At 35.5% G+C, this 26,383-nt stretch overlaps 1 long non-coding RNA gene across 2 annotated transcripts in view; it reads left to right on the plus strand.

Annotated features, from left to right (window-relative positions):
- The window catches only part of LOC120464137 (uncharacterized), a 49,477-nt gene that overhangs the window by 5,903 nt on the left and 17,191 nt on the right, over positions 1-26,383 (plus strand). Inside the window, exons 2-3 of one of the 2 annotated variants that reach the window (XR_005618607.2) lie at positions 16,963-17,036; positions 17,564-17,765. This is a non-coding gene — a long non-coding RNA (uncharacterized LOC120464137). The remainder of the gene's footprint in view (positions 1-16,962; positions 17,037-17,563; positions 17,766-26,383) is intronic. The other variant, XR_016146613.1, reaches the window with a different exon arrangement.

Here is a 26,383-nt window from a genome sequence, read left to right on the forward strand (position 1 = left end):
TTGCTATAGTGACCTTTAATTTGAAGTAGAAACAGGTGGAGTGACTTTATCACATCAGACATGTGACACTCTGCTCACAGCTGATTGGTCCAAGTTCGGTGTGCATCCCCCCTGGACCGGTTAGCCGTGGAGCGTAAGTTACTATGGCGATGAACACTGCTAAAAGCCAAACCACTTTCACGGTGCCTAAAAACCCAGCGTTGGAATCACTTTCGAAACGAAACTGCAACACGCAATTAAGAATAAGTCAAGTCAAGTCACATTTATTTATATAGCGCTTTTCACAATACAGATTGTATCAAAGCAGCTTCACAGTGATAACATGAAAGTAGTACAACACAGATCAATAATATTGTTAAATATTAAATATTAAATAACCCCAACTAAGCGAGCCAAAAGGACGATATCGCCATGTTGCTCTGCCAAGACCAACAGTGGTGCACCTATATCACCCCCATGTGGCGAAACATTATAAAATGCAATACCTTGAATTTGAGAATGTATACCTACAGTAGGAATGAATCGAGGTTGATTGGGACACTCTTTGCTTCCCATTGAGATGACTGGGGAAAACAGCCCGGTCAAGGCATCATTGACTGACGCTTTTGACATTGCGTCTACATTCGACGCACATGGCACCCTTTAGCGTCTATATGAAACGCATATATATATGGGCCAGAAGTGGTCTAACCCTAACCCTACCCTAGACCTAAATCGAAGCGTGTTATATTGACGCTAAAGGGTGCCATGTGCGTCGGATGTCAAAAACGTCACCTATATGACGCCCTAGGATGAAAATGCGTTGGTATCCCAATCGACCTGAACTCAATCCTATAGTTTCAGGTAGAGCCCGACCGATAAAGGATTTTGAAGGCCGATACCGATACAAATATTTTTGGGTTTTAAAATCCGATATTTCGATATATCGGCCGATATTTATTTATATATTTTTTTCCAGAAACGCGCAACACAACATTAACAGGTTTCCCTAACATTAGTTATTTGTAGTTATTTATGAATTTTAACTAAAATAATATGCTAATGCATTTTAAAAAGAAACTTGTTTCTTTTATTGTCACAACAGGTTAGCTAGTCTATGATGAGCCATCATTTATTAATGGATAATGTCATACTGCAAATTGCACACATTTTGTCATGCTTATTTGAGTTAAGAGAACTGATGGGGATGATCTTTTAATTGCTATTCAAGCAATATATGTATCGTGACCAACTCAACGAGTGTTGCCAACAGGAACGGTATAGAGCGCCCTCTGGTGGACAAACTATAAAACTCCAACTCTCATGACATGCTTCAAGCGTGTTTCGTCCGTTTTTATTTTATTTTTGAAATATTAATTTATCGGCCATTATAACTGCCGATACCGATAATTTGGAAAATGCCAAATATCGGCCGATATATCGGTCTGGCTCTAGTTTCAGGTCCAATAATCATTGCATTATTTGGCCTTGACTTATTACAATGACTCTTAAAACATCAGCTAACTTGCATGCATCCTGTGTCCGACTCCGAATGCATATTATATTTCACAAGTTGCAAAAAATGTGTTTTTTTTGTGCATATGTCGGGGTGTTGTTGTTTAAGCTCTGATTCAAGCCCTTCAAGAGTCTGTTAATCGTCATTTCCTTTCCTAAGGAAGTCGTAATAATTCTAAATGCTTTAAGTTTCTTGTTTCTGCAACGTTTTAATGGTGCACTTGAGTGAGTTATGGAGCTTCCATCTGGGCCTACTGTTTTACTAGCTCTTACTTGGCTCACTTAATTACATCTGCCCCGAGAGGCAGTGCGCAGCACAATTACAGCGGCCTGTTAAGTATTTAGTGTTTCTTACAGTCGCTACGGTATTGGATAATGGATGACAGACTTGAACACTGAGCTTGTCCATGATGCTTGTCACTTCTTAAAAAAGTTTGACGGTGAGTTTAAGGGGCAGGACCAACGAAAACAAGCCTGGAAACTTTTGGCTGCTCCGTGAAATGAATGATTATGCATTTAATGCGACATCGGGAAGTTTTGAGGGCGAGTCCCGTAACTGCGCAGTCGGACACCCTGCAGACACAGCTGGAGATCGTTGTCATATCCTCTCCATGAAATTGATTAGCTGACGTGTTTACTAATGTTTACCTCGAGCCTGAGCATGAACACATGGGCCGCTCGCAGGAATTCCGAAAAAAAGACGGTTAATCCTGTTATTTTTAATTTGCTTTCCGAGACGCAAGAATGCATCGGAAAGAAAGGATATGCACGCCGCGTAGATTGCAAAGTGCAGCAGTATTTCATCATGCCTTGGTAAAAGTGAACTATTGTGTTGCTCGTTTTTCACAAGCAAGCGAAGGGTTTAGAGGTTTAAAAATAAGCAGATTTGTTCAACTGAAAGGATTTTGATCACAGCCGAACAAATCCAATCAACAGGCATGAGGGTCATTTCACTCCAGACGCTGAGAATGTCGTGCCGGATTGAGAAGTGTTTCTTTAAACGCACACAATGGATTTATTCTGCTTGTCCAAACGTCTAAACTGATTGCGCGGAGCGACTGGTCATTAGTGGAGATCTGAATTAGCTCTACGGTCGCGGGGGAACAGAAAAGTCATTGATCTTAATGAAGAAGTGGAAGCGTATGGCCAGACAGACAGTTTACGGGTTAACAGCTAATATTTCATTACGCAGAGGCCTTTTGGACAGTTCATAGAAAGATTTATATTCTGGGATCATGTGGGGACTAAAAAAAGATAATAGTCGTTTTAAAAGGGATTTTTCACCCAAAAAAATTCTACGCAATGAAAGTCAATGGGGTCCAAAAAGTACTGGACACTGTTGACTTTTATTGTATGGTAAATTTTTAGATGAACTATTTAAGTTTAAGTCGCACTTTAAGACATTAGAAATAAGTATTTTATTTTTGTTATTATATCAATAAGTTAAATATGTTATGTATAATTTTTTACTTTTTTGTTTAAATCTGCTGTTTGCACAACAATTTTGAGTGGCGATTAAATGAATTAAGTTGCATTCAAATTATATGCAGTTATTTTAGTATTATTTTAGGGCTGTCAAATGATTAATCGCAATTAATCGCATCCAAAATAAAAGTTTGTGTTTACATAATATATGTGGGTGCACTGTGTATATATATATGTATATATATATGAAGAGTTCAGATGCAAAAGCCTCTAAGTGCCATTTGAAATTTTCTTCTAAAATGATCATTTTTATCAAGCTTGTATATTTAAGTTCAGTAATTTCACTTAAATGGCAATGAAGATTACCTATTAATTGTCATTTAAGTGAAATTACTGAACTTAAATATACAAGCTTGATAAAAAATGGTCATTTTAGAAGAAAATTTCAAATGGCATTTAGAGGCTTTTGCATCTGAACTCTTCATATATATATATATATATATATATATATATATACACACACACACACACACACACAAACACATGCTTGTATATATTTAAGAAATATTGTCATGTGTATACTGTATATAGATGTATATATAATTTATATTATATATAAATATTTTATATATAAATGACTTTTTTTCTTAAATATACATGCGTGTGTATATATATATATATATATATATATATATACAAAATACTTACACACAGTGCACCCACATATATTATGTAAACAGTAAACACAAACTTTTATTTTGGATGCGATTAATCGTGATTAATTGTTTGACAGCCCTATATTATTTACATTTATTAATATATTGATTTCAGGTTTTATTTTATTTATTTTTAGTCATTTTGATGTGTGTGCATATATATATATATATATATATATATATATATAGCTTTACTTAATTTTTATTTTATATTAATTTTAGTACTTCAAATTAAACTTAACGTAAACTCAACATTTCGTTCAAGTTTTTTAATTTCAAGTTTTTCTTCTAATATTTTAATATCTAATTTCTGCTTCATTTCAATTACCGACAATTTTCGAGATGGTTTTAATGAACAATAACAGCACTGATACACAGACGGAATGACGATTGAAGTGTATTTGTGTATTTATCTCTGATCTGAGGCTTTTGCTGTTGTTCTGCGACTAATGTCTCGCCAGACACTGCGACGTAAACAACATCTGGACAACTCGTGTGACTTGTGAACGCGAATCGTATTTTTGTATATATTTTTTTGTTTTACTTTGATTGCTGTTTGCACAACTAAAGGCCCATTCACATCGTTAGCTTGATTACTTGATCTTCCTTGATTAAACAGTATGCACTTATACAGTATTTTCCTTAGAAAAATGTCAAAAGTCTAGTTTCATTTTTAATTCTAGTTGTACATTGAAGTCTTGTGTTGTCCATCCGCTCTCGCTCCAGGCATTACTACAAAACAACACTCGTACAACTACTACTAAAGATGATAGTAATCCTGAGATCTGTGTAATTGAGTTTGATTCACTTTTTCCTCTGACTGCAGCCTCGCCGATTATATGGATGTGATTGACTGGATGGAGAAAAAACAAAAAGAAAGAGCAAAGAGGGAGAAGATTATATGCCTTTACACTCAACGCATGACATAACCTTTTTAATTTAGAATATGCCAAGGTCATAGTCAGCCTATAATAACTTGGAAGTAACCAAAGACAAACAGAAACCTTTAATCTGAGTTTCTAAAATAGGGCACTGACTGATCAGCCGACGTGCCAAGTGTGTGCAGCGTTTGAGTCCGTTCGGTCATGTGCTGAACACACTCGGCCACATGAAAGCCCAGCTAATGTAGGCTGCTGCATCACAATAAGAGAAGTGCAGCGTGCCGCGGTCAAACGCCTTTAATAAAGTCAGCGTGTGCGAGGAAGTCAAGTCTGTCCCCACATGTCCCTGACATACTCGGCCGGCACCGACTGGACCGCCACTGCTGAGGACATACAGACTGAAGTCCGTCATGAGAACCGAAACTGAAAAAGATTATTCAATTACTACTGAGATTGAGTAGCCTACTGAATGATGATGGTATAGTGACTACACTCTTAGAAGAAAAGGTTCTATATAGAACCTTAAAAGGTTCTATCAGCGCTACATATTTGGAACTACTAAAAGGTTCTATACGCTCTTAAAAAAGGGTTCCTCTGGGTTCTATATAGAACCCTGGGGTTCCATACTTGGCCAATAGAACCTTTTACCAAAAAAAAAAAGGTTCTATATAGAACCATTTTGGAGTTCCATATATGAAGCGGGGGATGGAACCATTTCTTCTAAGAGTGTAGTCTTAAAGGGTTCAACAAAAAAATGAAAATGATGTCATTAATGACTCTCCCTCATGTCGTCCCAAGCCCGTCAGACCTCCGTTCATCTTCAGAACACAGTTTAAGATATTTTAGATTTAGTCCGAGAGCTTCATTGGAATTGTGTGTACGGTATACTGTCCTTGTCCAGAAAGTTAATAAAGACATCATCAAAGTAGTCCATGTGACATCAGTGGGTTTAGTTATGATGTTTTGAAGCATCAGAAATACATTTTGCTCCAAAAATAACAAAAACTACGACTTTATTCAGCGTTGTATTGTGTTCCGGTTCTGTTGTGGATCCGCGTTCAGATTTTTTTGTTTCTTGTTTTTCCTGTCAAGAGCTTGTCTGGGAATGTTGTTTTCTCAAACACTTTCATTTTAAGGGACTTATGATGTCATTGTGCGTGTCTAACTGTAGTTTGAAGTGTGTGTCATTTCCTGTTCACCTCAGATTTGTTGTCATTTTTTCCAAAACTCTTTTTTTTTTTTTTTTTTTTTTTTTTTTACAAACAGCCAAACGTGCTTTTCTGCTCTGGAGGCCTGCAGCATTAGATACGGCACAGACATGTTTACAAATCCAATTGTGAAATAAGGCGAAACTGTTAATTGTAGTGAATCAGAGTCGTGTGTGTGTTTAACGGACACTCACGTTGTATATCATTAGTACTGTATGAGTCACGCCTCTCAGACAAATACATGTGGGCGGATCCCAACTAAAGGGAGGCAATTTACTTGAAGTTTCAGAAGCAATGAACTGGAATATAGATAGATAGATAGAGTATATATAGATAGATACAGTATAGATAGATAGATAGATAGATAGATAGATAGATAGATAGATAGATAGATAGATAGAGTATATATAGATAGATACAGTATAGATAGATAGATAGATAGATAGATAGATAGATAGATAGATAGATAGATAGATAAAGTATAGATAGATACAGTATACTATAGATAGATAGATAGATAGATAGATAGATAGATAGATACAGTATATAGAGATAGATAGATATATAGATACAGTATAGATAGATATATACAGTATAGATAGACACAGTATATGTAGATAGATACAGTATATATAGATACAGTATATATAGATTGATAGATGGATAGATTTAGACAATCAGATAGATAGATATATAGATAGATACAGTATAGTTAGATAGATACAGTATATAGAGATAGATAGATAGATATATAGATACAGTATAGATAGATACAGTATAAATAGATAGACACAGTATATATAGATAGATACAGTATATATAGATACAGTATATATAGATTGATAGATGGATAGATTTAGACAGACAGATAGATATATAGATAGAGACAGTATAGATAGATACAGTATAGTTAGATAGATACAGTATATAGAGATAGATAGATAGATAGATAGATAGATAGATAGATAGATAGATAGATAGATAGATAGATATATACAGTATATATAGATAGACACAGTATATATAGATTGATAGATGGATAGATTTAGACAGACAGATAGATAGATATATAGATAGATACAGTATAGATAGATAGATACAGTATATAGCGATAGATAGACTGTAAAAAATAATCCAGTAAAAAAACGGTAAACTACTGGCAGCTGTGGTTGCCAGCATCGTACCGTAACTATACGGTGTGTTACTGTTTTTGTGTTCGAGCATAGAGCTGTTAAATTAAAGTTTTGTACTGTAGATGAATATACGGTATTTAGCTGTTAATTTAAAAAAACAGTAACACACAGTATTTTTACGGTATAATGCTGGCAACCACAGCTGCCAGTAGTTTACAGTTTTTTTACAGGATTATTTTTTACAGTGTACAGTATAGATAGATATATACACAGTATATATAGATAGACACAGTATATATAGATAGATACAGTATATATAGTATATATAGATTGATAGATGGATAGATTTAGACAGACAGATAGATAGATAGATATATAGATAGATACAGTATAGATAGATAGATACAGTATATAGAGATAGATAGATAGATAGATAGATAGATAGATAGATACAGTAGATAGATAGATAGATAGATAGATAGATAGATACAGTAGATAGATAGATAGATAGATAGATAGATAGATAGATAGATAGATAGATAGATAGATAGATAGATACAGTATATAGAGCTAGATAGATAGATGGATGGATGGATGGATATATACAGTATATAGAGATAGATAGATAGATAGATAGATAGCATCATACTATATAGAGAGAAAGCATTATAAAATGCACCATTTATCCATTAATATGCATTATGCCGCAGTAAAAGTTCAAAACTTTAATAAAGTTGACCGTTAAGAAAGTTGACAGGCCTGATAAACTTGTTGAAGTAAATCAAATCATAAAAAAGTAATTGAAATTGACATGTACATTGTTAGTTATTATCATGTCTAAAAGTATTTAATTGGCTAGGTTTTGTTTTTTAAAGTGCATTTTTATTTCTTCGCTATAGGGGATATTATTATTATTATTATTATTTTTCTTTGATGATTAATTCTTCTTAGTGTGTGGGTGTGTGTGAACAGATTTATATTACATTTTGGGGACCAAATGAAATCACCTACTTTGTGTGTGTGTATGTGTGTGTGTACAGATTTATACGACATAATGGGGAAATCACCTACATTGTGTATGCATATTGTTTAAAGATTTTTGATTTTTAAAAGAGTTAAAAGTAAGAGGGCATTGTGAAGAAATTATTAAAGAAAACAAAAAAACGTTTGTCCTTGTAATATAATGCGCTGATGCTAATCCCAACACAAGTAGAAATATGCATTTAGAAAGTTTAGAAGCGGTGTCGACTTGAAGCACTTAAGTGCCTGAGCTATTGCTGAATCGAACTCTTTTCCACCAGATAAGTGACTGTTAGTCCGCTTGTAAAACAATGACAGGAGGCTTTGGCCGTCAGCGGCGCACAGTTGCAACAGCTTCTGTTGAGAGTCTATCCAAAAAGCATTTCACAAGCATCCTGTGTCCGAAGCAAACATCTCGCATGCTAAAGTCCAGCGAATTCCTCCCGAGACCTCTCGGCCACACAGACGCATCTCTGTCTGAACTCGCTGCTTTCATAAGAGCCGTTAATTTGGTCAAAAGGCTTTCTAAAATGTTTATGTTCACACTGGGGGCGGACAATGTGTCAGCATGACCTCTGACCTCGACTTCCTAACACGTCTTGCGCTGTGAGAACAACCATGCTCAACGCTCAATTAGTTTTTAGGTCGACCTCCGAGCTGGGCTGGATTTCTGCTCGCAAATGAAAGATTTATAAACATCCTGTTAACAAAGCGATTGTGCTGATAGTGCAGCCTGGACAGTGAACATGCACAGATCTCGCAGCTGTCATGAAAAATGGGGCCCGTGTCAAATATGCAATGCAATGTAATTCTCAAAGTGTTTACAAATAGACGTATGGTTTTGTATTTTCACTAAAACTTCTGGGAAACTTATTTTTTTTTAGTTATGCTCATCTCTAAAATGTTAAATTGGCTGTGTATTGTTCTTTTTTTTACTGAGCCTCACACATGGCATAAATGAACAATTCATTCCCAAGAATTACTAATATGTCAGTGCATCTTTACTAAATCGTGGCCACGGGATAATCATTTGTTTTAGTTAAATCGAAGCGATTATGACCACGGTTCACAACAACACGAGAATTAATTAAGACGTGGCTATGATGAGTGTTATATGATATGAGTAAAGTGATGCTTCTGTGTTCGAATCAACTGTGTATAATATTTTTGTATATAATTTTTAATTGTTGTAAGTATACCATCAACCTGTCCAGGGACTGCAGGCGGAAACTAGCCTTTTTTTTGCTATAACCTGGCACATGTCATCTCTTCTTTCTTAGATTAATGATTTTTTTGTGCATTGTCCCTGATCAAATAAAAATAAATTCAAATTCAAATGATATACCCTATATATTTTCATCAAATATATTTGCAGGAGTGCAAAATTAAATATTAAAAAAAAATAACAAATTGCATTTTCAGTGTTGCCACAAGAGGCACTAGAATCGAAGTAGTCTTCTACTGAGAGTGAAGTGTGCTTTCACAAACGAAAATAATGTGACTAGTAAACTATCAATATACCTATATAAGTTCACTTGTAGTATATTGCAGTACAAATGAAAAATGTTTGTAAAAACTAGTTGTATATTCAAAGTTTACTACTGCTACACTTTAAGTATACTTAAAAATACACTAAAAAGTGTGCCAAATTAGTCCCAAGCTTTATTTAGATAGTATGCTTACAAGTACACCACTATTACATTAATATTAATATACTTGCATAAAGTATACTTAAAAATTTACTTGAACTTTACCTCAAAAAATTAACTTTAAGTATATGTATTTACCAGCGTACTACTTTTATCACATACTGTATTTCCATCTACTATATAGCAGACGTATGCGATTACGGACACAGCCCTTGTGCACTTGCATAGAGTTTCTGACTAATAAAATCTTAAAAAGTCTAAACAAATTTTCTATATGCATATTTTTAGTTTTGCTTCATTGAATGGGCTATTGCTCTAACTCTAAGTGCAAAATTAAATATGCAATATATATATATATACATACATGCATGCATGCATTAATGTTTGTCTATAGTCATATACAGTAATTTCTTAGGCTTTATTGCTTGTGTACTTGAATGTGTCTTACTTGAATGAAATCTTTAAACGTTTCAATAAAGAATACCCATACTTTTAGTTATACTCATAAAATATTAAAGTTGCTCTTTTTTAATACTTACCCAGCACAATCACAGAAACAAAAAAAGTTTTGGTCAGAAAGTGTAGGAACTGAAAAAAAAAAAAGACATTTAAAGTTTCATAATTTGCAGCTCATTTTAGTTATGAAGATTGCAGGTATGAAAAATACCATGCAACACATGTAAAAACATATCTTAACTGAACATAAATGCGTCATTCTGAATGAACTGGAGCTTGAACCTTTTAGATGTTTTTTCAACCTGCTACACATTTGTGATCTTACTACAGAACGGACTGTTTCAGATAACAAACTGTCCACAGGTCTGGAAACTATTTGAGCTTAATAACGCATGGCAGGCACCTGCATTGTGGGGTTTTTTTGCGGCCTAAACCGTTGGGTTTAATCAAGGATATAAGGTTCTGTGGGCGTCTATATCACCACTCGCTGTATGACACATGCTGGACTTTGACAGAGTTGTGGGCACTCCAAAAAACATTTAGTTTAACATTACTTGGCGGGTTTCAAAAGCATACATTCATGTGTAACTGTGCAGAAAAATAGCTGGGCTACATTTTTGTATTTTCTTAAGAAATTGTTATAGGTGTTTACTTACTATTCACTCTTAGAAGAAATGGTTCTATTTAGAATCAGAAATGGTTCCATCCCCCGCTTCATATATGGAACTCCAAAATGGTTAGAACCATTTTTTTGGTAAAAGGTTCTATTGGCCAAGTATGGAACCCCAGGGTTCTATATAGAACCCAGAGGAACCCTTTTTTAAGAGTGTATAGAACCTTTTATGGGTTCCAAATATGTAGCACTGATAGAACCTTTTAGGGGTTCCAAATATGTAGCGCTGATAGAACCTTTTAAAGTTCTATATAGAACCCTTTCTTCTAAGAGTATACTTGCATTAGAACTAACTGCATTTATGATGCCGTTCAGACATAATGAATAGGAAAAAAGGCTTTTTAGCTGTCCATTTGTTTGAGAAACTAAATAAATATTGTAATATTAAATTTGAAAATATCAGGGACCTTTAAAATTGTGCTTCACAGACCTGTAAAACTTGTGGAAGTTAATCTTAAAAAGTTATTGAAATCTCTAGAATATAATTTTAGTTATGCTCATCTAAGATATTGAATCATCTATTGTTCCTTTTTAAATGCATATATATATATATTGTATTTCCAGAGTTGCCACAAGGGGTGGTATATAGTGCATATTAGCACAAGTCTTCTTCTATGGTCAGTTTTCTAAAAGAAAATTGCTATATGGGTGCTAGGTCTTTATTTGCCTATAGCGATTATTACTTTTAAAGCTGTGCTTTGAAACCTTGTGGAAGTTAATACATTCTTTAGAAATGTTGGCCCATATTGATAGGATAGCATCTTGCAGTTGATGGAGATTTGTGGGATGCACATCCAGGGCATGAAGCTCTCGTTCCACCACATCCCAAAGATGCTCTATTGGGTTGAGATCTGGTGACTGTGGCGGCCATTTTAGTACAGTCAACTCATTGACATGTTCAAGAAACCAATTTGAAATGATTCCAGCTTTGTGACATGGTGCATTATCCTGCTGGAAGTAGCCATCAGAGGATGGGGACATGGTGGCCATAAAGGGGTGGACATGGTCAGAAACAATGCTCAGGTAGGCCGTGGCATTTAAACGATGCCCAGTTGGCACTAAAGTGTGCCAAGAAAACATCCCCCACACCATTACACCACCACCACCAGCCTGCACAGTGGAAACAAGGCATGATGGATCCATGTTCTCACGAATGTCTCAACAGAAATCGAGACTCATCAGACCAGGCAACATTTCTCCAGTCTTCAACTGTCCAATTTTGGTGAGCTCTTGCAAATTGTAGCCTCTTTTTCCTCTTTGTAGTGGAGATGAGTGGTACCCGGTGGGGTTTTAGCCCATCCGCCTCAAGGTTGTGCGTGTTGTGGCTTCTCAAATGCTTTGCTGCATACCTCGGTTGTAACGAGTGGTTATTTCAGTCAAAGTTGCTCTTCTATCATCTTGAATCAGTCGGCCCATTCTCCTCTGACCAAGCAATTTTCGCATGGCATTCATGAGAAATTGAACAGGTGTTCCTAATAATCCTTTATGTGAGTGTATATAATGATAATTTCATTTATGATGCTGTTTACAGATTTATATTGTTGACTTTTGACCGGCCTGGACAATGTGTAGAATTTAAGCAAATCTTTGCATATAGAACGACGCTGTTGTTGAGACATGATCCCGAACAAGCCCACAGTCATTCTCAGAGGCAGTGAGCCACCATGAAAGAAGGCTGTTTTGTGGCACCAGATAAGTCCATTAACAACGGGTTCTGGACGAGCACAGTTTGGAGAGGCCAAGCCGGGCGGTGGGAAAGTCTCGCATGCCTTCGAGCTTGACAACAGGCCGAGACCGCGGGACCCGCGCGAGCATGACAGCGGAACAGAGGACTCGATATTTAATCAACCCCATGCCGCGGCAGCTTTTGAATATTTGATGGCGCTTTTCTTCGATGATTACCTTCCCATTACGGTATCTTGTCACCAGTTGAAGGGAGAGGTTCTGGCTCTATTGTGTGTGCTCAGCGCAGGTCTGGTGTCCTCCAGGGCTGGACGCTATTGTCAAGCTGTCAGATGACTGCTTTCCTGTTACTCCACTATATTCTCTGTTTCACATGCCCCTGGTACGCTGACTTATCACACCTGCCAGTCACACTCCACCCTTCACCATGGGCAATAAAAAGAAAGTTATAGAGAGAGAGCGTCTACCACACAAGCGGAATGAATGAACGCCCATCTTGATCCCACAGTTTAATTTACTGCTCTCCATGAGCGAAACGGGATTATGAGATGCCATGTTTCATAGAGGGAAACAATCTCTTGGCCAGCTGGGTCTACATGATGAGTGAAGGGCCAGCCATTGTGCTGGAGAAACTATTATATAGGTTTATTCTCCACCTCCTGAATTCAGCTTTTGCACTCTCTCTTTGTTGTGTCAATTTGAACTTTGTCTTGGAGAAACACCACACTCTTAGAAGAAATGGTTCTATTTAGAACCAGAAATGGTTCCATCCCCCGCTTCATATATGGAACTCCAAAATGGTTCTACATAGAACCATTTTTTTTTTGGTAAAAGGTTCTATTGGCCAAGAACCCAGAGGAACCCTTTTTTAAGAGTGTATAGAACCTTTTAGGGGTTCTAAATACGTAGCGCTGATAGAACCTTTTCTTCTAAGAGTGTTCACCTCATCTGTATACTTGTATATGGCAATAACGCTCTCTTGAATCATATAAGGTTCGTCAAGGTTTCTGGTTTTCATATTTTAGTTTTCCTGAGTGGGAGATGATCATGAAAAACGGGCTGTTTTTCACGGTTTTATTAGTTAATATGAACTAATAATGAACTGCACTTCTACAGCTTTTATTAATCTTAGTTAATGTTCATTTCAACATTTTCTAATATGTTTCAAAAATCTGTTGACATTACAGTAGTTAATGCACTGTGAACTGACATGAACAAACAGCTGTATTTTTATTAACTTACACTTAGAAAAATGCTGTAAATTATCTCTAAAAAATGCTGGGTTGTTTTAACCCAATTTTGGGTTACATTTGAGCCATCGGATTACGTTTTTAACCCAATGTTTGAGTTTGTCCATATTTGACCCAAAATTGGGTTAAAACAACCCGAGTGTAACAAATGTATTGTTCATTGTTAGTTAATACATAATGTTAACAAATGAAACCTAAGCCTTACCAGAGTTTTATATGTAATTCTTAAAATATCCTTTACACAATTCTTGCTATACAATTTTGACTTTGTGTTATTGTTTTCTGAAATGATCCAAGTGCAATTTTATCATGCAACGCAAGCACATGTTGCAATCTCTGCACGACCACAAGGGGTGCTACAGTAAATTGCATGCATTTACAAAGGCTACATGTGGCATTTTTTTAATCAGTTCAAATTCATGACCTTGCTGTTTCTCTTGACCTACGCCATGCTCTGTATCAGCTGCAGGAAAATGCAGATTTATAAACAGACATAGGTTTGTGAGATCAATAACATGACAAAAATAGTACTTCTGCTCATACTTTGAGTTAGTTATTTGAGCAAACCCTTTAGCTCTGAAGTCGAGTTTTAAATCTGATTTCTTTATCTGAAAACAAACGCATTTCTATTGTTCACTACATTGGGGTTTAGAGGAGCAAAGCTTACATGTGTCACACTTAGCTAATTCCATATATTTACTGAGTTTCTTTATTGTGGCTGGAGTAACCGCAACACTTCCTTCAGAAGAGAAGCCTGGGTCGTAGAGACGACTCTAAGATCCAGACCAATAAAAATGTCTGAAACTCGCTGGTTAGTATAAATGTGTTCCATAGCGGCCGCAACATCCTGATGAAAGAGTGCGCGCCGGTGGCGATAAGATCTGTTTGTGTAGGCCTCGCTCCACCAGCCTACAGAGCTGAGAGCCTCACCCGCGGCTGCCTGTAAAAGGAAATATCAAACACCGCTGATGTCTTTTCCGAGGAAGTATTTTAGCTGGTAATTATTGGCTGGGCGTAAGCCCTTCCTGTTTGATGAGCCACCGCAGAAAATGACCCTAAAGAACCATTTCCATGATGTAAACTGTTTATTTAAGACGTATATGCTGCGGGGGGAGAATTTCACCGATTTTTTCTGTGTGCAATAAAAAAAATCTGCTCTCTAAGTGAAGTTAAATTAATATGCGTTTAGTTTTTCAAATACTAAATTGCAGGGACAGTAATAGTGATATTTTATAAATGATATGCGGTAGGTTGGACCAAAAGATTTGTTCACTTAGGCTATACAGGACATGTCTTTAAAATAAAGCTTGCAAAAAGGTGCCAAAGAAGATCTTAAAAGAAAATCTAAAGGTTCTTTTAAAATTAAAGGGTATCTTTTTGGCATGGATAACATTTAATGTTATTTTCTGTTCTACTAAAGGTTCTTCATCATTGAAAAAGTCTCTTTAGAATATTAAAATGTTTTTCACAATGAGAAAAAGACTGAAAGGTTCTTTGGGGAACGAAAAAATGGTTCTTTTGGTATTGCAGCAAAAATCCATCTTTTGGAAACTTTATTTTTAAGAGTTTTTGGGTTACATTTGAGCCATTGGGTTACATTTTTAACCCAATGTTTGAGTTTGTCCATATTTGAGCCAAAATTGGGTTAAAACAACCTGAGTGTAACAAATGTTATTGCGCGTTGTTAGTTAATACATGAAACCTAAGCGTTACCAGAATTTTATATGTAATTCTTAAAATATCCTTTACACAATTCTTGCTATACAATTTTGACTTTGTGTAATTGTTTTCTGAAATGGCATCTTTTTGGCATTGGTTGCTCCATGGATAACATTTTAACGTTATTTTCTGTTCTACTAAAGGTTCTTCATCATTGAAAAAGTCTCTTTAGAATATTAAAATGTTTTTCACAATGAGAAAAAGACTGAAAGGTTCTTTGGGGAACGAAAAAATGGTTATTTTGGTATTGCAGTTACATTTGAGCCATTGGGTTACATTTTTAAATTACATTTTTAACCCAATGTTTGAGTTTGTCCATATTTGACCCAAAATTGGGTTAAAACAACCTGAGTGTAACAAATGTTATTGCTATACATGAAACCTAAGCGTTACCAGAATTTTATATGTAATTCTTAAAATATCCTTTACACAATTCTTGCTATACAATTTTGACTTTGTGTTATTGTTTTCTGAAATGGCATCTTTTTGGCATTGGTTGCTCCATGGATAACATTTAACGTTATTTTCTGTTCTACTAAAGGTTCTTCATCATTGAAAAAGTCTCTTAATGTTTTTCACAATGAGAAAAAGACTGAACGGTTCTTTGGGGAACGAAAAAAATGGTTCTTTTGGTATTGCAGCAAAAATCCGTCTTTTGGAAACTTTATTTTTAAGAGTGACGGATGTTAAAGGTTCTTCGTGGAGCCATCGATGCCCATTAATAACTTTGAGTGCTGCTGAAAACTGCAGCATGCTTTGTATGGGACTGGATTTGGATAATAAATTCTAAAATTGAGTGTTTTTGTGCAAGATGAGCATGAGAGGATGTGTTCAATATGAAGGGTTTCTGTTATAGTGACGTTTGTGGTGAAGAGAGGAGCTTGAGCTCAGGCCAAATCGAGGTGTTCATGAAAGCATGCACCTTGTCTTTTGGAGCTATGATGCCCTTAAAGTTTAGATACAGAGATTAATTGTAGATTAAGCTAAAAACATCTTCATTCAGCAGAGAATGAAACTCATACAGGTTTGTCACAACTTGAGGGTGAGTGAATGATGACCGAATTGTCATTTTTGGGTGAACTATCCCTTTAAAGAAGGCAATTAACTTACTTAAAAATAAATGACATTTGCTTTGATATTTTGCAGTTCAATCAAATTTCGCCATATTAATGCTTAAGTGTCCAAACACACTTTAGGGCCACTATAATGAGTTGAAAGACATTGCTCTGGGTATTTTGCATCGCTCAGGGCTTCTTTGAGGAAAGCCGTGCTCATGACATCAGCAGCGATGCTCAAATGTCAAAGCATGCAGTTCATTATTAGTTTAGGCAAAACTTTACACAAATCACATCTTAGTTTCCGATTCCAATGACGTGGTTGTACCCGCAACATATAAATGCATACTTCTTGATGTCAGTCAGCCACTTGTGTGTGTTCCAAATGTATTAGTACGGATAAATGTTTTTAATTTAGAAAAACACCTACAATTCATGCTCTCATTATATATGTAGACTGGATAAAATATTTTTCTACATTAAAAAGAAAAACATATTAAGATATATTCCTTTTTCTCTTTCTGTGATATAAATGTTTCAAATAAAATAGTTTTAATTTTTGTTCTCAAACTCACTTTCAGTTCTGTTAATCTTTTGTAGAACCCATTTCCTCAATAACATCATCATCCAGGAAGTGACATCATTTTGGAGGGAAAACAACAGCACAAACATCAGTAAGTAAACCAATGGATTGCATGTTGGATTTGCTTGTTTTATAGTGTACGTTGGTTTTTTATTTGATTGAATTACACAAATCAACATTTCAAAAGTTATATAGATAAAGTTGAAGTGTTATTGGCATACATTTCTGAAAATCTGCTTTATGCATGTATAGGCAAAATTATATTCCAACACAAGCATGTTCATTTTTAAATTCATAAAGTTCTGCAGAATATATCGAGATGAAAGCCAACAAATGCACATTCAGTGTAATAAATAGTCCTTAAGGTGGTACAATTTCCTCAAGCTAATACTGTCCACGGCCTTTTATCTGAACTGCATTTTTGAAAGTCATCCGGTCTATGACAGATCTCATTTCCTGTCCCAGAGGACATACGGTAACCATATCCACTTGACCTCTGCCATCACCGTCTGAAGATATGACACCATTGTTCTCGCCATATTCAGTCATTTACCATTGTAAAAGACAATGACTGCGGGTATTAGAAAGGATTATGGATTTTTTTTCTTTTTTTTCCAGTCATGCATTGTACCTGGTGCTGTCGGGCTAATAAACGCCGTTTAAATATTCATGGGATGTTCGTTACAGTGAACTCTAATGTCACTCCACATCAGTCCATTGAACTCGAACAACAACGAGAAGTGAATAAACAAATTGAACCAGGGTCGTGACCTGCGGTGTATGCAACAGGTCTGCATATAAACATCAGGTCCTGTTTCAGGTGAGCTACAGGTGCATCCCAAAACATGGACTTTTACTCAATTTAAAGTTTCGCTATTATATGTAACCTTTTTTCCGTTCAAAATGAAAAATTCCAAATTTAAATGTTGAGTCAATGCATCATCAAAACATGTTTTTGTCTCTAATGCTATGGTATGTCAGCCTGTTCTCACGTAAATGTTTAAAGCCACTTTAGACTGGAATATTTTACCTTCCGATATTAGATCCATCATTTCATTTGGGATGTTTAAGCATAACTTGTCTTCTTACTTTATGACTGACTGCTCTTGTAATGTATGATGCTGACACAAAATGCTTATATATATATACACTATATGCAATGTATTTCTGCCAATTTGATCTAGTGGTTATAAAGTTCTGCATATTTCGTTTTTTTGTTCTGTATGTACTTGTTTGTCCAATATGTGTAATTGTTGTTGTTTTTTTGTTTGTTTGTTTATTTGATTGGTGTTCTTTTGTGATGGCTGTGATGTACTTTAGGACCCCCTCGAAAACGAGATGTTGCATCTCAAGGGGTTTATCCTAATCAAATAAATTAACTACAAATGCATCTCTATAGCACACATCCTAAAAAAACAACAACTAATTTTCACGTATATATTGCACGATAAACACACTGCGTGCTATAGAGACGTATTTAGTGTGATCAGGTTGGGTATGTCTGTTATAATCTCGTGGGAAATTGTGTACATGCGTCACTCGCCCGTGTGTGTGTTGGTGTTGATGTGAAGGAATTACAGGTGTTGTTTGATTGCGCTATATGTGCCACCATCATGTTATGAGTGGTTGCCAGGGCGTTGCTATGCGTTTTCTAACATCTTCTGGGTATTAATAGCCTATGTGGTTAACAAAGAGTCTGATGGTAAACTGTTTTAATCCTCAATTTAATTGATTTGCCTTTCTAAAAAATAATTAGACGATCGCACACTTTTATGAATCATTTGGAAGTGTGGATTTCTTTGACCTTCATCATGCAAATGTAACGGCATCTATTTTCCATCCTGGCAGGTAAACCGACCCAAACACCTGCTGACATTTATATCATTAATTTCTCCACTCCTCGAAACTCTATTTTTTAGATCAAAGCTGGCGGGTTTGAACTGTAGATGACGAGTAAAGTTCAAAGACCAGGACAAGTCTGAACACAAACCTGGTTTAATCGGTCTGTAATTATGGGGGTTAACACATAGTAACTGACATGCATTCATACCTGCTTCGTGCTTCACGTGAGATTTCTGTACTGTTATTGACTAAATCTCCTCTCAAAGGCGATGCATCTGAACAAATGGATATAAAACGTCTTGAGGTTATACTAACACTGCAAAAAATCATATTCTTACCCTAAAAGTCTTGCTTTCCAACACAGTTAATTATGTTTAGAGATATTTTCACTTGAGAAGCAACATGATTGAAGAATTTCAGAGAAATCTACGGAGCCCCTAAAGGGCCATAAATAAAAAAAAAAACGTTTGAGTTCCCTGAGAAACTTTGCATTTGCTCGCAAACAACTCAAAAGATTTGGGAGAGAACGCAAAAGCGTTGAAATATAGTTCCTTAGATTTCTCTGAAATCCTTTGGCGAAGTGATATGAAACTGTAATGCGGTCAAGACCTGCCTGGAACTACTTTAAAGTCGCGCGTTTTTCTGAAAAAAAATGAACACCCAGAACGTTCGTCAAGTCAACCAATCAGAATGAGCATTCAACAGGCCCGCAGAATCCAAATCACTTAGCCAAATTGATTGCAGTGACAGTTTACAGCCCACAGACCTAAAACCCACAACACTTACCGAGCAAATAAACAAAACAATAGGTTAAAAACTATGGAAGCTTGTTTCCGCCATTGAATAAAAAAAAAAGAAAAAAATAATTGCGACTTTTTATCACACAATTGCATGTTATAAAGTCAGAATTGCGTGTTATAAAGTCAAAATTGCTTGTTATAAAGTCAGAATTGCGTGATATAAAGTCAGAATTGCGTGATATAAAGTCAGAATTGCGTGATATAAAGTCAGAATTGCGTGATATAAAGTCAGAATTGCGTGATATAAAGTCAGAATTGCGTGATATAAAGTCAGAATTGCGTGATATAAAGTCAGAATTGCGTGATATAAAGTCAGAATTGCGTGATATAAAGTTGCAATTCTGAGAAAAAAAGACAGAAGTGCGACTTTTTATCTCACAATTCTGACTTTTTTTCTCACAATTGCGAGTTTACATCTCGCAATTCTGATTTTATAACACATAATTGCGAGTTTAAATGTCGAAAGTCTGACATCTTTTCTCAGAATTTTGAGATATAAACTCAGAATTTTGAGATATAAAACTGATAAACTTTGCGAGTTATCAGGCTAATTCTAAGGGGAAAAAATACGAACTTTTTCCCCCCTCAGAATAGTTTATATCTCACATTTCTGACTTTATATCACGCAATTGCGACTTTATATCACGCAATTCTGACTTTATATCACGCAATTCTGACTTTATATCACGCAATTGCGACTTTATATCTCGCAATTCTGACTTTATATCTCGTAATTGCGACTTTATATCACGCGATTCTGACTTTATATCTTGCAATTCTGACTTTATATCTCGCAATTCTGACTTTATATCTCGCAATTGCGACTTTCTATCATGCAATTCTGACTTTATATCTCGCAATTCTGACTTTATATCTCGCAATTCTGACTTTATATCTCGCAATTCTGACTTTATATCTCGCAATTCTGACTTTATATCTCGCAATTGCGACTTTATATCTCGCAATTCTGACTTTATATCTCGCAATTGCGACTTTATATCTCGCAATTCTGACTTTATATCTCGCAATTGCGACTTTCTATCACGCGATTCTGACTTTATATCTCGCAATTCTGACTTTATATCACGCAATTGCGACTTTATATCACGCAATTCTGACTTTATATTTCGCAATTGCGACTTTCTATCACGCGATTCTGACTTTATATCTCGCAATTCTGACTTTATATCTCGCAATTGCGACTTTCTATCATGCAATTCTGACTTTATATCTCGCAATTGCGACTTTCTATCATGCAATTCTGACTTTATATCTCGCAATTCTGACTTTATATCTCGCAATTGCGACTTTATCATGCAATTCTGACTTTATATCTCGCAATTGTGACTTTATCATGCAATTCTGACTTTATATCTCGCAATTGCGACTTTATATCTTACAATTCTGACTTTATATCTCGCAATTGCGACTTTATATCACGCAATTCTGACTTTATATCAATCAATTCTGACTTTATATCTCGCTATTGTGACTTTAAATCTCGCGATTCTGAGTTTAAATCTCGCAATTCTGACTTTACTTCTCAGAATTGCGAGATTTAAAGTCAGAATCGCGAGATAAAATTCGCAATTACCTTTTTTATTTTTCATTCTATGGCTAAAACAAGCTTCCATAAAAAACGACCAATCGTGTTTCCTCAGTAAAGTAGTTACATGACGTTTCTCACTAGTGAGGTGCAGTTAAACAGTTTCGCTATTAGTAGACGCTGGTGCCGAACACTGTTGAGAGACGCAAAGATTCAGACTGAGGTAATTCACAGACTGAGGTAAACTCTCTCTCTCTCTTAAATAACTTTAAATTAATAACTGCTATCAGTGACTTAAGTCTCCGTCACAAGTTCTAAAATTACGTTTTGGAATGAGCAACGGTCATCGGAGGAGGCTTGGCATGAGATCCGTAAGAAATTATACGCATAATTGACTACGGGCTGTTGAATTATTGCAAAAATAATGAACACCTGAGGTGTAACGGCCACTCCGCTTCATTCCTCACACACGTGCGCACATTAAGGTTTTTGGAAGTAGCCTAGTCTCTTAATCTCACCAAGGAAAAAAACAATAATATTGTGAAATAGTATTATATTTCCAATTAACTGCATGGTTTCTGTTGTGATTGTAAACTGTAATTTATTCCTGTGATCAAAGCTGTATTTTCCGCATCATTACTCCAGTCTTCAGTGTCACATGATCTTTCAGAAATTGATCTTATAAATCTTTAAATTGATCTTATTAGGTCATTTATTATTATTATCAATGTTGAAAACAGTTGTAGCTGCCTTTTTGTTAGGAAATAATGATTCACTGCCATTCTAAAGTTTGGTTTAAGTAAGATTTTGCAATTTTGTTTAATTCAATTTGTAATAAATTATGTTCTTTCATCAAAGAATCCTGAAACAAATCACAGTTTCCACACAAATATTAATCAGCACAACTGTGTTTAACATTAACAATAATTACCAATGTTTCTTGAGCATCAAATCATCATATTAGAATGATTTCTGAAGGCGACACTAAAGACTGGAGTAATGATGCTGAAAATCACAGGAATAAATAACAGTTTAAAGTATATCACAACAGAAACCTGATCATTTAGATTGCAATATTATTTCTCTGTATCCCGGTTTTCACTGTATTTTTGATTAAATAAACGCAACCTTTTAAAAAAAAAAAAAAAAAATTTGACCAGTACTGTATATCTCAATGTCAATCAACATTTTACGGAGGCGTATTGCATTCACTTGAAGAAAAAAAATCTACTCTGTTTTTCTGAATTAACGAGTTAATTTTTCATGAGAAAAAAAAATTTGCTCTGTTTTTCTGAATTAATGAGTTAATTTTTCATGAGAAAAAAAGTTTTTGCTCTGTTTTTCTGAATTAACAAGTTAATTTTTCATGAGAAAAAAAATTTGCTCTGTTATTCTGAATTAATGACTTAATTTTTCATGAGAAAAAAAATTTGCTCTGTTTTTCTGAATTAATGAGTTAATTTTTCATGAGAAAAAAAAAATATTTTGCTCTGTTTTTCTGAATTAATGAGTTAATTTTTCATGAGAAAAAAAGTTTTTGCTCTGTTTTTCTGAATTAACAAGTTTTTTTTTCTCATGAAAAATTAACTCATTAATTCAAAAAAACAGCAAAAAAAATTCTCATGAAAAATTAACTCGTTAATTCAGAAAAACAGAGCAAAAACTTTTTTCTCATGAAAAATTAACTCATTAATTCAGAAAAACAGCAAAAAAATGTTCTCATGAAAAAATAACTCGTTAATTCAGAAAAACAGAGCAAAAAAATTTTTTTCTCATGAAAAATTAACTCATTAATTCAGAAAAACAGAGCAAAAACTTTTTTTCTCATGAAAAATTAACTCGTTAATTCAGAAAAACAGAACAAAAAAATTTTTCTCATGAAAAATTAACTCATTAATTCAGAAAAACAGATAAAAAAAAATTTCTCATGAAAAATTAACTCATTAATTCAGAAAAACAGAGCAAAATTTTTTTTTCTCATGAAAAATGAACTCGTTAATTCAGAAAAACAGAGCAAAAAAAATTTTCTCATGAAAAATTAACTCATTAATTCAGAAAAACAGAGCAAAAAAAAATTTCTCATGAAAAATTAACTCGTTAATTCAGAAAAACAGAGTAGATTTTTTTCTTCAAGTGAATGCAATACGCCTCCGTAACATTTAGATAAAAATACCAAGAATATTTTTTTTCAGTGCATTTGTGCTGAGAGTTTTTGTCAGAGCGTCCCGGGGTCTTTAATGAAGGAACCCTCTCACGCGCTCCACCTGCCGGGCCGATGACCCCCGCCGGGCTCCAGGTGTCCCATCTGTGCCCATTCACTGTCCCGGTGTTGGCCCGTGATGATCCTGACCTACAAACTCCCGGACTAATTATATCACATTATCAGCCCCGTTGCTTTTCCCTCCCCGGCTTCCGTTTCGGAGGAAAGGTTGCGAAAATCCCAGCCACCCGAATCAGAGAGTGTGTGTTAACCTGTGACCTCCATCTGATGTGTGTGGCTCGGAACGCTCTCACACCCAGCCGAGGCCCATTAACACGTCGCTGCTGAAACAGAAGCTGTTTTGACGGGCCGAAATGATGGCTAAGTGACACCCGACAATGGCCCTCATTGTGTCTGCCGGAGGAGCGGGACTCCCAGCTGACGTTTTCAGCAATATGAATGTCCCTCCATCCCAGCGAGTGCCATGTTCAGCAGGAGAACTGAGATAATGAGAGGTTATTCACCAGAACAAGTCCAGTGGAATTACACGCTCCACATCGGCGAACGCTAATTAAGTCGTCAATGGCGATTCCCATTCACGGCGTTCCCGAGGCTTCCGCTGCAGGAGGAATGTAATTAGTTTATGTTCACTGCTAAAGGTGAAAGGCTCTGAAAGGCCACGGAGAGGGTTTGTTGGAGGACTGCTGCTGTAATTGCTGGACGTCTGGAGCTGCAGGTGCGCGTTCGGGCTCATTTGTGTTTTGGCAGTGTGACTGTGGAGATGGAGAACCACAAGGCCTGTTTGTCTGAGGCTCTGAATGAGTACCTGTGTCTGCTTCAAACCGCTTCTGCTGCTTCTCTCGGGTTCTGTTGAGAACGATTGGCTTCAGAACCAACTGTGCGCTGATCAAACTGGGTTTCCTGCACGCCTTAAACTGGGAAATAAATTATATTTATGAATATACTGTATACAGTATCATAATCACAGCTAATTCAGTTATTTTACACAAGATTTTAAATTTTCTGTGCGAATTTAATGTTGATTTTTATACATTTTTTTTTGTTCATTTGGCTTTGTTTTGACAAATGGTTACATATCCATCTATCCTTCATCCATCCCTCCATATATCCTTCATCCATCCATCCATCACCCATCATCCATCCATCCCTCCATCCATCAATCATCCCTCTATATATCATTCATCCATTCATCCCTCCATGCATTCATCCCTCCATCCATCCCTCCATGCATTCATCCATCAATCCATCCCTCCATCGATCCATCCATCATCCATCCATCTATCGTTCATCCATCCATCCATCAACTATCACCCATCCATCCCTCCATCACCCATCCATCAATCATCCCTCTATATATCATTCATCCATTCATCCCTCCATGCATTCATCCATCCCTCCATCGATCCATCCATCTATCGTACATCCATCCCTCCATGTATTCATCCATCAATCCATCGATTCCTCCATCCATCCATCAATCATCCCTCCATCCATCCCTCCATGCATTCATCCATCAATCCATCGATCCCTCCATCCATCAATCATCCCTCCATCCATCCCTCCATGCATTCATCCATCAATCCATCGATCCCTCCATCCATCAATCATCCCTCCATCCATCCCTCCATGCATTCATCCATCAATCCATCGATCCCTCCATCCATCCATCCATCCATCCATCAATCATCCCTCCATCCATCCATCCATCAATCATCCCCCCATCATCCATCATCCATCATCCCCCCATCATCCATCATCCATCTATCCATCATCCCTCCATCCATCCATCATCCCTCCATCATCCATCTATCCATCATTCATCATCCCCCCATCATCCATCCATCATCCATATATCTATCATCCATCATCCCCCCATCATTCAGCATCTGATTACTGTTTTGTAAACATATTTTAATGTCATAAATATATACTTTATAGATATAAAAAATTCTCCACTGATAGCCAAACTAGTTGTTTAATTTGATGAAATATTTTTTATTTGCTTTTGTTTTCCAAATATAATATAATATAATATAATATGACATAATTTGTCAGTCATGCTTAAATGAAATGGGTCAGAAAATCATGTCATAGTTTATTAATAACTATTTGCATGATGTTATCTAAATAATCATATTTTCAAAAATGCACATTATTGCTTAAAATCAGCATAAACCTGTTCATTGAAAAAAAAAAAACACTTACATTTATTTGGGTAAAAAAAGTTTGATTAAAATATAGCTGTGGAACAAGCCATATTTAGTTCAAATAAATGATGATAATTATAATAATTGATGAGAAACAGTGTTATTAGCTACTAATTACTGTACATCTTTAAGTGTAATTAGATTACTAATAATTATGCTCTCTGAAAATGTATTCATTATTACTAATTACTTTATAAATTCCTTATCAACCTTGACCAGTTACAAGGATAAACATGAAACTGCTTAAAGGAAAAAGGTTACATTAAAAAAAAAAAATTCATTTTAATATTACACGTTAAATGTTTATGTCAAATCCACTATTGTTTTATTCAGTATTTAATGCAGTTGCACCAGAGGTAATTGTAATTAAAAAATGCAATCCTTTAATTAAATTAAATCACAGTAATTAACTTAATTAAATAATTAGCAACACCCAACATTGACGATAAATAAATAAAACTGGTTATTGTGCATTTAAAACACATTTAGTTTATTAGTTTTATTACAGAAACCATTAATGCATTATTAGTGACAAATATGCATCACATAGTTATGGAAATTTTATATACAATTCAAATACATAAATTGTAAAATTCAGGCTTAAATATTTCAGGAAAAGATCATTTATCAATGTAATGACAACAAAAACCCAGCAATAAATATAAATCTTGCTTGTGTGTGTTGACACGGAGTTAACAAGACTTCAAATACATGTCATGACTCACAACAATATTCAGTGAAATGATTTACGTCTGAGTGGCATGTTTGTTGTCTTGACCCATCATAACATCATATGTCACTCACAGGAGTCCCTCTCGCTTC

The sequence above is a fragment of the Pimephales promelas genome, chromosome 15 (genome assembly GCF_988280905.1).
Source record: "Pimephales promelas chromosome 15, fPimPro1.hap1.1, whole genome shotgun sequence".
Taxonomy (NCBI): domain Eukaryota; kingdom Metazoa; phylum Chordata; class Actinopteri; order Cypriniformes; family Leuciscidae; genus Pimephales; species Pimephales promelas.